This window comes from Triticum aestivum, chromosome 6D (assembly GCF_018294505.1).
Source record: "Triticum aestivum cultivar Chinese Spring chromosome 6D, IWGSC CS RefSeq v2.1, whole genome shotgun sequence".
Lineage (NCBI taxonomy): Eukaryota > Viridiplantae > Streptophyta > Magnoliopsida > Poales > Poaceae > Triticum > Triticum aestivum.
Genome location: NC_057811.1, coordinates 101,163,274 through 101,174,493, shown reverse-complemented (window position 1 = coordinate 101,174,493; position 11,220 = coordinate 101,163,274). Strand labels below are relative to the sequence as shown.

Here is an 11,220-nt window from a genome sequence, read left to right as displayed (position 1 = left end):
GGCCGGCTCAAAACCGGTCGGGACCATCTCAGACGAGGCAGATTTTCTAGTTCTAAAGACTCCCGTGCTCCGCCCCGAGGCCAATGGGGGGGACGATGGGTTAGATGTGTATGGCGATGGACAGCACCGGGGTTCCTCATCCACGGGAGGGGGGCGTGGTTATGCATGGCAGAGTGACGGGTCTGCTGAGAGACCGTTCCTCGGGCCTCCAGGAGGTTTTGCTGAGGGTGCTTCCGGTCCGGATCACCGCCAGAGAGGGGGTCACCGTGGGCATCGTGGTGGTCGGGGCGGTGGCCGCGGGAGGTATCATCGCAGACCGCCTCCGCCTTCGGCAGTTGTTGACCAAGTGACCGAGTGCGCTTCCACAGAGCTCCCTCCCCAGGCGATGGAGGTGGTAGCGGCTTTAGCCAATGTTGAGGTTCCAGCGACTGGGAGTGTGACTGAGGTTACTGACAGGTCTGAGGCTGAGAGGGCGTCTAAGTGGGCGCGTAAGAAGGAAAGGATGCTTTGCTACCGTTGTGGTGAGAAGGGCCACTTCATTGCTGAATGCGTGGCAGAGCTGTGTGAGTCCTGTGGTAAGCCGGCACATGCCTCGGGGGATTGCCCGTTGTTGCGTGACCAGGCTCCGTCTTTGACAATGTATGGAGTTTATTGTGCTGAGCTAATGTTCTTTGAGTCCCCGGCCGCGAGAGAGATTCCGGAGGAGACTTTGAGCTTGACCACCGGGGTTGTCAAAGCTACTCAGGGTGAGGTTTCCGAGGCTCAGATTGTGCAGAGGCTTCAGGAACTGGCACCGGGGGACTTCCATTGGGAGCTCGTTCCTCTCGAGGCCAAGTTTTTTAAGGTGGAGTTTCCTTCAGTGGACGATCTGCAGAGACTGTTGAGTTTTGGTTTATGCAGAGTTCCTGGCACTAGGTGCATTCTGGAGTTCCATGAGTGGCAGCAGGTGGAACCTAAAGGAAAGCCGCTTACGCAGGTCTGGTTGAGGTTTTCGGGGGCTCCATCTAAGCCTTTGCAGGATGTTCGAGTCGTGGCCAGTATGGGCATTATGGTTGGCAAGACGGAGAAAGTGGATATGGCCTTTACTCGTGCACATGGAGTGGCCCGCATCTTAGTGAGCGTTTTGGATATTGAGTTCGTGCCTGACGTGGTTAACTGGACTTATAGAGGAGAGGTGTTTCCTCTTGAGATCGAGTTTGAGGGCGCTGCCCTGTTTGCTGAGGCAATGATTGGGAATGATGTTAACATGCACGAGGGGGACGACAGTGCGGGAGCTGAGGGGGCACCGACTGACGAGTCGACTCGTGAGGGGACTAAGGGCTCTCGTCCTGCGGCTCAGACCGGGGATGGGACCGGGGTTGAGCCGGCACCTTCACCATCGGTGCCTATGACTTCGTTGCGGTTCGGGTCCTTTGAGCCAGCCTCTGCCCCTCCCAGACTTTGGAGTGACCGGGTAGATTCTGATGATGCGTTTGAGCAGTCACTACCTTTGTTGGAGTTCGAGGATGCCGGTGGGGCACTGGCTGGATGCTCAGTGCGGACATCGTCGGTGAGGACTTTGGTTGGTTCCAGGGACGGGGAGTCGGTGGTTGCTCCACCGGAGGCCGACGTTCCGGCCATAACGGCTGCGGCTGAGGTGGGGCGTGGGGGAGGGGGGTCGGGGCAGGTGGCTCCCACTTCCCCCTTCACTATCCCGACATCGGCATCGCTGGTCATGACGGGACCGGCAGGTGCTGGGAGAGGAGGCCCGAGGCAGGCGGCCTCGGCTCTCTCTCCTTCGGGCGTGGCGGCGGTGGCCGCGCCTTCTGTGGCGTTGGGGGAGGGGGGTTTGGGGCAGGCGGCCCTGACTCCCACTTCCCCCTTCACTATCCCGACATCGGCATCGCTGGTCATGACGGGACCGGCAGGTGCTGGGAGAGGAGGCCCGAGGCAGGCGGCCTCGGCTCTCTTTCCTTCGGGCGTGGTGGCGGCGCCCGCGCCTTCTGTGGCGTTGGGGGAGGGGGGTCTGGGGCAGGCGGCCCTGACTCCTCTTTCCTCGCCGGCGGTCAAGAGGACCGCATCTCCTTCGGCTGTGGCGGCGCCCGCGCCTTTTGTGGCGTTGGGGAGGGGGGTTTGGGGCAGGCGGCCCTGACTCCTCCTTCCTCGTCGGCGGTCAGGAGGTCCGAGCCTCCTCCCAGCGTACCCGTTGCTATGGGTCTCGGCTTGGGGCACTTGTCCGAGGGGCATGGGAGCCCGTAGTCGCCTCCTCCGGTATCCTTGGTTGACCCTTCGCGGGTTTCAGCGCGAGGAGTTACTAGGGAGGAGGTCGTTGCTTTTGGCGGGATCCCGGACCCGGCCTCGACGGGGAGGCGGATGAGTGCTCGCATTCAGGAGCTTCCGGAGGTTGATGACATGCAGCAGAGGTGCGCTATGAGGGCGGCCAAGCTTCATGATGCTGCGATCTCTACTGGTATGTCCGTCAACATATCTAATTCTTTATTGCATTTTTCTAATGAGGAAATTATAAATAATGCAAACCAATTAGGAGTTTCACTCGGGGCTACAGATAGTGAGATTTCCAATTCGGTGAATGATTTGTTAGATTTGGAGGCGGAGCGTGCCTTAGAAACTATTCGTAATCTTGCAGCGGTTAAACCCATGAATGACAATGAGATTGATGCATTAGGGGTTAGAGTGCTCGATAATATGTGTGTGGATCTAGCACCATCCAATCATGAGTCTGAGGACGATGATATGCCCATAGAGAATGCAGTTGTTTGTTCCGCTGAGCCCGGTTATGAGGATCGGGAGTCAGGACCTAGTAAACCCAAGCGTAAGTGGAAAAGGAAAATTTACCCTGATTCTGCAGTTCGTAGGAGTGCTAGGATTCGGACTACTAAAAAATTTCATGATGAGTGATGAAAGGAATCTTTTGGAATAGCAGAGGTCTGAAAGACTTGGCTAAAAGAAGGTTTCTTGCTGAGGCATCTCTGGAGCATCGTTTAGATTTTATTGCTCTATCGGAAACTGGTAGAGACAACTTTGCGCCCCAGTTCCTTTCCTCTCTTGCAGGTGGTGTTGATTTTGATTGGCATTGCCTCCCTCCGCGAGGAAGATCGGGTGGTATCTTGCTGGGTGTGAGATGCGATTCGCTTGAAGTCCGGAGTGTAGTGATGGGCGACTTCGCGGTTAAGTTTCGAGTCAGGTCTAAGGTTGATGGTTTCAACTGGGCGTTGGTGGCGGTTTATGGTGCCGCACAGCCCGAGCTTAAACCGGAATTTTTGGCGGATCTTGTTCGGATTTGTGGGTCCGAGCAGCTTCCAATCTTAGTTGGGGGTGATTTCAACATCATTAGGAGGAGAGAGGAGAAGAATCATGATAACTTTGATGGCAGGTGGTCGTTCATGTTCAATACTATTATTGAAAGCTTGGATCTGAGGGAGATAGAGCTTTCTGGTAGAAAGTTTACCTGGGCTAACTCTTTGCCCAACCCGACTTACGAAAAGCTTGATCGTGTTCTTGCGAGTGTGGAGTGGGAACAGAAGTTCCCGCTTGTGACGGTTCAAGCTCTTTCACGGGGTTTTTCCAATCACACACCCCTGTTCGTTGACTCAGGGGAGCCGAACCACGTGGGAAACAAAAACACCTTTTCTTTTGAGATGGCCTGGTTCGAACGCGAAGGGTTCCTAGACCTGATCGCTAGGGAATGGGCGAAGGGTGTAGGCGGTAGGACCGCGGTCGAGCGTTGGCAAAATAAGATTAGGAGTTTGAGAAGCTTCTTACGGGGTTGGGCTAAGCACCTTAGTGGGGTATATAAGATTGAGAAGGACAGGATCCTCTCTCTTATACAGAATCTGGACGTTAAGGCCGAATCCACGATTTTGATGCCTGCTGAGCTCCAGGTTAAAACTGAAGCAGAGAAGAGGTTGAAAGAACTTCTCCGCGAAGAAGAATTGAAGTGGGCTTTGCGGGCTAAGGTTCGCAAAATGGTCCAAGGGGACGCGAATACTCAATTCTTTCATCTGATTGCTAATGGTAAGCACAAAAAGGAGAGAATATTCCAACTTGAACAAGATGAGGGCACTATTTTAGGACAGGATAACCTAAAAACATATATAACCGAGTATTATAGGCAGTTATTTGGACCTCCGGAGGATAATTGTGTATCTCTCGATGAGTCCAGAACTGAGGATGTGCCTCAACTTTCGGCTGCTGAAAATGATATTCTGGTTGCCCCGTTTTCGGAGAAGGAGGTGTTTGATGCTATAGCACAGTTGAAAAATAATAAGGCTCCCGGACCGGATGGATTTCCGGTGGAGTTCTACAAGAAGTGCTAGCATATTATTAAGGGGGATTTGCTACCTATGTTTCATGATCTGTTCTCTGGACAGCTTCAATTATTTCACTTGAATTTTGGAACTATCACACTGCTTCCTAAGAAGACGGATGCTGTGAGAATTGAGCAGTTCAGGCCGATTTGCCTTCTCAATGTTAGTTTTAAAATATTCACCAAGGTCGGGACTAATAGGCTCACACAGATTGCGCATTCTGTGGTGCAGCACTCCCAAACTGCTTTCATGCCGGACAGAAACATCCTTGAAGGGGTGGTCGTCCTTCATGAAACGCTCCATGAAATCCATTCCAAGAAGTTAGATGGTGTCATTTTTAAGGTGGATTTCGAGAAAGCGTACGATAAGGTTAAATGGCCATTTCTCCAACAGGCATTGCGTATGAAAGGTTTTGATGAAGCCTGGCGACGCCAGGTTGAATCATTTACGCAAAAAGGGAGTGTGGGAATTAAAGTGAATGACGATATTGGTCATTACTTCCAGACACATAAAGGCCTAAGACAAGGAGATCCGATGTCTCCTATCTTGTTTAACATTGTGGTTGATATGTTAGCCATCTTGATAGGAAGGGCTAAGGAGAATGGTCAAGTGGGTGGCTTGGTACCTCATCTGGTTGATGGAGGTGTATCCATCCTTCAGTACGCTGATGATACAATCATCTTTATGGAGAATGACCTGGCCAAGGCGAGAAATATGAAGCTGGTGTTATGCCTTTTCGAACAATTGACCGGGTTAAAGATTAACTTTCATAAGAGCGAGCTGTTCTGCTTTGGTAGAGCCAAAGACGAACAGGAGGCTTATAGGCAATTGTTTGGGTGCGATTTGGGGGATTTACCTTTCTCTTACCTAGGTATTCCAATCCACCATAGAAAGCTGACCAATAGAGAATGGAAGTGCATCGAAGACCGGTTTGAGAAGAAACTGAGTTGCTGGAAGGGCAAGCTCATGTCATATGGAGGCCGATTAATTCTGATTAATTCGGTCCTCACGAGTATGCCTATGTTTCTCTTATCGTTCTTTCAAGTCCCGGTTGGTGTTAGGAAAAGACTGGACTTTTATCGATCGCGTTTCTTTTGGCAGGGTGATGATCTAAAAAGAAAATACAGACTTGCAAAATGGGATATCATCTGTAGACCGAAAGACCAAGGGGGTCTTGGTATTGAGAATCTTGAAGTTAAAACAGATGCCTTCTTAGCAAGTGGCTATGGAAGCTTTCTTTTGAGACTGATGCCATGTGGGCCCAAATCCTTCGCAGCAAGTACCTACAGACAAAGTCCTTGTCCCAGGTCACAGTCAGGCCAACTGACTCGCCTTTCTGGGAAGGCCTGATGAAAGTCAAACAATCTCTGTTTAATAGGACAAAGGTTGTTATTGGCAACGACGCTAGTACACGCTTCTGGGAGGATACTTGGCTCGGCGAGACACCCTTGGCCATTCAATATCCGTCTTTATATCGCATTGTTCAACGACGTGAGGTGTTCGTTGCTACGGTGTTTCAATCCATCCCCCTTAATATTCAGTTCAGACGGTCGTTAGTGGGCAATCATTGGGAAGATTGGCTCCGTCTAGTTCGGAGACTAATGGATGTCCATCTTTCTCAACAACTCGATGAATTACGCTGGAAACTGACTAGGTCTGGAGTATTCACGGTTAAATCAATGTATATTGATGTAATTAATTCGAGCTCCATTCCTACCTCCAAGCATGTTTGGGCTGTCAAAGTTCCTTTGAAAATAAAAGTGTTTATGTGGTTTGTCCATAAACAGGTTATTTTTACCAAGGATAACTTGATTAAGCGTAATTGGACAGGACCTACGAGGTGTAGCTTCTGTGATCGGGACAAGACGATCAAACATCTCTTTTTTGCTTGCCCGTTTGCCAGAGTACTTTGGCGGACGGTTCACATTGCTTTTAATATTACTCCACCGATTCTATCACTACGTTATTTGGGACATGGCTCACTGGGATTGAGCCTGAATTAGCGAGACATATTCGTGTTGGAGTTTGCGCTTTGTTGTGGACTATCTGGACTTGCAGAAATGATTTGGTTTTTAACAGAACATCACGTATTCACTTTTTGCAGGTTATTTTCCGAGCCACGGCTGTGATCCGTTCATGGTCGCTACTCACTCCGATGGAGGCCAGGGAGCATTTGGTTACTGGATCTATCTGCTGGGAGATGGTAGCTCGGGATATCTTCAACCGGTTTGGATGGCGGTCATGTAATAGGATAGGCAACTAGTTTACCTATCTATCTTTAGCCAGCCGGTTGTGGCGTCTTATCTTGGCTAGTCTGTGTGTCCAGCCTCTTTAGCTCTGTGTGAGCTGTCTTTTTATTACTTTTCAGTCGGAGACTTTGGAACCTTGTTGGAACCTTTTATTTCGTTAATAAGATGGCCGTATGCATCACTCTGATGCAGAGGCCGGGGAGATCCCCCTTTTCGAAAAAAAATGCTCATCTACTGAGAGCGATAGAGTGCATGGAGGACAAAATTGCAAAGACATGCTCAAATCATTCATTGACACAAAAACGCATAAAAGCAACAACAAAAATGATAATTTATGACTTTCACCCAGGCACAGATTCTACATTAATACTTGCGGCACCTCAATAATGAAAATTTATGATGCAATAGGTGACACAGTAATCAATAAAAATATTTAGTTGAAGGTAAAGATGAATGTTCTGGTACTTGATTCAAGAAGATGCACACAAACTGGAAGCACTTCAAAAAACTTCCTTCAGTGTCTTCTTTGTATCGTTATGTAGCATGACTCCCTACTTTATTAGCCCAATAGAACTGCTGAAGTTGCCTACATAACATGCACATTAATCAGAAAAAGAATAAGTATTATTAGGAGATGAGCTGTATGTCCTAAAAAGAAAAGAAAAAAGATATATAGCTCCTTTGTAGACGTCTCATTTTCCTTCACTCTAAAATAGCTGCACACCATATTTGAAGAATGTAATACTCCCTCCGATTCAAGTTAATTGATGCAGCCGCTATACAATGTCATCTATACATACACTCTATAGATGCCGAGTCAATTAATTCGGATCAGAGGGAGTATGAGTTTATATCTAAACAAATAGGAAAACTTCAGGTGAGATTGCTTCATTCTAAAATAAAGGTAGAAGCATATTTCCCTAAGGTGAACACACACAACTCTGAAGCAAGTACATAGTATTATCTATTAAATGGTATTTATTTGCTAAGGTTTTTTGGTTTCTGTAATATTGTTGTTTGGTGATCTCTTCGCCTGCCAATTTTCTCTCTTAATTGTTGGTCCCGTTGTGCTAATGTCAACATTTTATCTCATTCAGACCCAGCTTGTATTGAAAGATAATCAAGGTACTGTACATGAGAAGCCAAATGTGTTCCCCGAGAAGTAACGTGCATGAGTTTGGATTAACATAGCTGACAACAAGGAGAAGCAGCTACAACAAACAAAACACAAGTTGAAAGCATGCAGGCTGCTTTATACAAAACAAGTCACTGAACCTGAACTCGACTCCAATCTTTGACCACAACTGAACTTGTGCGCTTAAATTTTTAGAAGTCATGAACCTGAGTTCTTGAAGGGCCAAACCATTGGGCTAGATGGTGGCCTGAACCGTGTGTGTGTGTTAAGACACGACAGCATCAAGAGTATGCACATTTTCTATCCACTTAATCCACAACACAGCCCGACAGCAATCAAACTATTCTCTTTTCTCTACTAATGTATACAATAAATTTTTTCATGTTCAGGCATCAACCTAATGGAAGCTTTTGTCAGGTTCAGACAAATTCGCAAGATAATAGTGAAGAAGAAAGTACGACAAGTGGTTGCACTATAAGGATTTGTAACATGGCCCCCAATGCCGGTTTAAACATGTGGTTCACCGACCTCTGGACTGAACAAAAGAACATCATAATTACAACACTATGGAGCTAGTTTGTACTAACATAATACGGCGTTGATCAAACAATGGTGAGGGTAAAAAACATGCAGGACTAAAAGCTATTTTGGAAAAGCAAGATGAGAAAAGTAGGAACCACAAGACTATGTGGGAAAGATTCCTCTGAATTTACATGTTTTTATCACGCGCTGACCTGCAACTCTATGTCAGTAAGCTTATGCCAAATTTATTTTCCAGGTGATGATCCAAAAATGTTGTCCTGGTTCGGAGAAATCCTGGAAAATATTTGTGTTAGATCCACAAAAGAGGATTACTCTGTCACAAGCACTACATCCGTAAATCACCGAAATATGTGCTCTTTCAACTTTAAAATATCCATCATTTAAAAAAAGGATAGGATGATAAGTCAATTAACAATCAGACAATGCATAGAACACGTTAAGAAAACATAAGTTTCAGATATCAATAAAGATGGAAGAAATAATGGGCTTTAGATTACAGTATCAGTGAGAAATTTACTGCAGACTTGTGTATGTCAATGTTGCGCCCAACTTCCTTCTATTAACTTGCAGTGGAGCTTGAACCAAAGTTCTGGGAGTAAAAGAGATGTGAAGAAATGTTTTTTAGAGGTTAATAACAGGACCAATAATAACTTGGAAGAGGAAAATTAATCAAACTTCAATAGCAGGACCATTAATCTATACGTGGACTGCAGCTACCAATGTAAATGATCCTCTTTGAAAAGTGAAAAACGCTCTTTGTAAGACGACATGAAAACTCAAGAATCCAATTGAAACCAATGTGCTACCTGTGTAGCTATATGAGCAAATGGTATTTCGCTGCAGCAGCATTGTTCAGCCAATGGTCAGCACCTTGTTATATGAACTAAAATAATACGTTGAGTTGCGAATGTATGAAATCAAGGCTTGAGAGTTCCAAGGAGAAGAACATTTGTAAAATCTTATCGTCCTAAATGCAGGCAATTCTTGGATGTATTTTCCTTTTCTTAAATGGCTTACTAAACAGAGATACCAATCATCTTAAATGTGACAAATCTTAGTATGAAGCTTGACACTATTAATGCAGATAGGATTTGTATGTTTACCCTGGTGCAGAACTCACAAGGATTGGAACAGAGCAGCGGCGCGCCCATGTCGTTGGATAGGTCGTTGACGGCCTGCGACTCCTGCGCATCGGGTCCGCCTAGTCCGACCGCCACCGCCTCGTCGTGCGGATCCATCGGCCGCTGCGCTGCACTACTGAAACCCCGTACGTGAACAAGGGAGTGTGGGGTGGGAGCACAACCTACTGGGAGAAGATGGGTGAAGCGATGGTAGGGAGATAAGGTTACCTAGGTTGTCGACCGTTGCCGCTGCCGCCGCGCCGTCCTGCTCGTTGCCCTCCCCGCGTCGAGCACCTCCTGGACTGGGTGAAGAATAAATGAGATGGCAAGCGGCTCCAAGCTAGATCGAGGTCGTCATATGCGGAGAAGGTCGCTCGAGGTCGCGGTAGACGGGGAAGGTCGATTGGATGACGGCGACGGCGGCGGAATGACATGTTCGACGAGGAGCTGCCGCTTATGGTGGCTTGATGAGAGGGCAATTGGATTCAGGGCATGCATGGGCCTCTAGATCTTTGATGGAGGATGGAGGCGGAACAGGGGTTGACTGTCAGAAAGCTATAGCCATGGGTGCGAGGAGAGAAGGAGAGGCCAGTCTCTCGCGAGTCCAACGGGGAGGGAAGAGGTCGGCGGTGGCGATTACTCTATGGGAGGAAGGGGATCGGGAGCGAGGGATTCGGGGAGTGGGGGTGGAACGTGCGTCGTGGGTTTTCCTTTCGTTTTCTTTATTGTCGTGCGGGGAGGGGTAGGTATCAGTTCCGATTTTTTTCTGTCGTGCGGGGATGCTGCGAACGTGGACCATCGCCATCGCCAGGGAGGTGGAGGTAGAGAAGGCGAGGTCGAACCATCGATCCAGGTTGAACCATGACGACGTTCAATCCTCCTTTAATATATATACTAGCTAAATGCCCGTGCGTTGCCACGGAATAATTTTTTTTGTTCTAATTCAAAAATGTTTGTAAACATAATGACATGTGGTTTATGTTCACATAAGGACAATTTGAGTCTCTCTCCACTCCTTTCCTTCTCGTCCACCACCCTCTCCTTACAAGAAGACAAACCAACATTTTTCTCCCCACTACTCATCCCATCAACCTTCATTCTCATCATGTGTCTAATCTCCCCTTTAAAATTGTATGTCGACGTGTCTAATCCCTCTTTCAAAATTGTATGTCTACACATTATATCTTCTAATTTGAAAGATTCTTTTGATCTCCTTTTTATAAATAGTTAATGGGATACTCAAAGGCAGTAATTTAAGCGTTCCATTTTTTTCTTTTCTAGTAATACAAATCAAACTTGGCATTGGCTTGACACAGGTTTGATCAGAACAATTGTTCTTGAATTTCCATATGGATAATTATAAAACAAACGAGTCATACGATTTCCCACAGATAGCCCTCAAATAGAAGGGCAAACCCATAGGAAAGCTAAGTACAGGGCTCTCGCCAAGAGAAATAGTTGTATCAGAGAACAATCTCAGAATAACACGAAGTAAGTGTATGCCGGTGCAGGCGCGCAGTACAACACGGAAGTAAGTCCCCGCATTTGCTGATCTGTAGTAAATTTGGTTCCCCCTGCTGCTACTGCTCCCTAACGATTCCAACATTTTCTACAACACGTGTCGCACTTCGTGTGCTTTGTCAGCTTCGTCTTGTCTACTCCTACATTGGCAATGGGAGTGTTTGCATAGAAGACACCACAGGCTTCACCTCCATCTGCCTCCAGGTCTATTTAACCTCCATCATAACCTAGTGAAGAGAAAGCAAAGAAAACAATCTAAATCCACAATGTTCAACCATTTGGTTCATAGATTGATGATAAAAAAGAATAGGGTTTCCCAAAGTGTAGAGTCATTCCCACGACCT

General features: G+C 47.1%; 1 long non-coding RNA gene and 1 pseudogene across 1 annotated transcript; one reads left to right on the top strand and one right to left on the bottom strand.

Moving 5' to 3' along the window:
• The first annotated feature begins 385 nt into the window (after positions 1-385).
• Positions 386-5,665, top strand: LOC123142492 (uncharacterized; annotated as a pseudogene).
• Positions 5,666-6,906: 1,241 nt separating this feature from the next.
• Positions 6,907-10,042, bottom strand: LOC123141217 (uncharacterized). The gene is made up of 3 exons (XR_006470205.1): positions 9,584-10,042; positions 8,426-9,491; positions 6,907-7,142 (listed from the first exon to the last, which is right to left on the bottom strand). It is a non-coding gene; the product is annotated as an uncharacterized lncRNA (long non-coding RNA).
• Between the last annotated feature and the right edge of the window lie 1,178 nt (positions 10,043-11,220).